At 37.5% G+C, this 1,706-nt stretch overlaps 1 pseudogene; it reads right to left on the minus strand.

Annotated features, from left to right (window-relative positions):
• The window catches only part of LOC105542927, a 26,208-nt pseudogene that overhangs the window by 3,965 nt on the left and 20,537 nt on the right, over window positions 1–1,706 (minus strand).

The raw sequence follows: 1,706 nt of genomic DNA on the forward strand, positions 1-1,706 counted from the left end.
GGGAGGCTGAGGCAGGAGAATGGCATGAACCCGGGAGGCAGAGCTTGCAGTGAGCCGAGATCATGCCATTGCACTCCAGCCTGGGCGACAGAGTGAGGCTCTGTCTCAAAAATAAATAAATAAATAAAACAAAGACACATGCACACGTATGTTTATTGTGGCACTGTTCATAATAGAAAAGACTTGGAACCCAAATGCCCATCAATGATACACTGGATAAAGAAAATGTGGCACATATATACCATGGAATACTATGCAGCCATAAAAAAAGGATGAGTTCATGTTCTTTGCAGGGACATGGATGAAGCTGGAAACCACCATTCTCAGTAAACTAACACAGGAACAGAAAACCAAACACCGCATGTTTTCACTCATAAGTGGGAGTTGACAGTGAGAACACATGGACACAGGGCGGGGAACATCACACACCGGGGCCTGTTGGGGGGTTGAGGGGGCTAGGGGAGGGATAGCATTAGGAGTAATACCTAATGTAGATGCCTGGTTGATGGGTGCAGCAAACCACCATGGCACATGTATACCTATGTAACAAACCTGTACATGCTGCACAGCTACCCCAGAACTTAAAGTGTAATTTTAAAAAGAAGTGAAAAAAAAGTAATCTTGATGAAATAAAGTTAGAAATGTAAAATTTTTACGAGAGATCGATTTACCTGATTTGAATTGCTTCTTACAGTCTTCAATTCCATATCTTGTATTCTGAGAGTCCATTCAAGTTGTTGTTTCTCTTCTCTTTTCCTATGTTGTTCTTCGATTCTTTATAATTCTTCCCTAATTTTTTCATTTAATGTATCGGCATTTCTTCTCCTTTCTTCTTCTTGGTTTAAAGTCAATCTGCCATTAAATATTCCTATCTTAAAATTCATTTCGTTGGAAAATACAATTCACTTTGAGATCTACTTCTTCCTATATTGATTTGTTATTCTAATAAAATTCCTATATTCTTAAAATTTTTTTCCTTTCTAGTTCTCAGGTATTTATTACTCCAATCTCTTCCAAGTGACATATATACTTGAAAAATACCGAGAAAAGAACATCTTCTACTTAGAAAGGTTCTGTTACTAGCAACTTCAACAACAGTTATGGAAAAGAATATTAGAAGCTATTCAGTAAATTTATAAGTTAAAAATTATTTTTTAAAAATATCACATAATCAGCCAGGCGCAGTGGCTCATGCCTGTAATCCCAGCATGTTGGGAGGCCAAGGAAGGCGGATCACCTGAGGTCAGGAGTTAGAAACCAACCTGGCCAACATGGAAAAACCCCATCTCTACTAAAAATACAAAAAATAGTCAGGCATGGTGGTGCACACCTGTAATCCCAGCTACTTGGGAGGCTGAGGCAGGAGAATTGCTTGAACCCGTGGGGCAGAGGTTGCAGTGAGCTGAGATCATGCCTTTGCACTCCAGACTAGGCAACAAGAGCAAAACTTCGCCTCAAAAAAAAAAAAAAGAGAAAAAAAAAAACACACATACACACAGTCAAAATTACTCCTTAATGAGGACAGATCATTTAGAGTTAACTGATTAAAATGACATTACTTTCTATAAACAAGTTTACAGATTCATTAGACATAAATGTGGCAAGTAACCCTAAAAATAATTTTAATATTAAAATCTGAGACTAGGATAAAGAGTCTAATATATGTTATCTCATATACCTTTTGTTTCTTTTTCGAGTAATACTTT

Source organism: Mandrillus leucophaeus, unplaced genomic scaffold (assembly GCF_000951045.1).
Source record: "Mandrillus leucophaeus isolate KB7577 unplaced genomic scaffold, Mleu.le_1.0 Scaffold270, whole genome shotgun sequence".
In the NCBI taxonomy this organism is placed as follows: Eukaryota; Metazoa; Chordata; class Mammalia; order Primates; family Cercopithecidae; genus Mandrillus; species Mandrillus leucophaeus.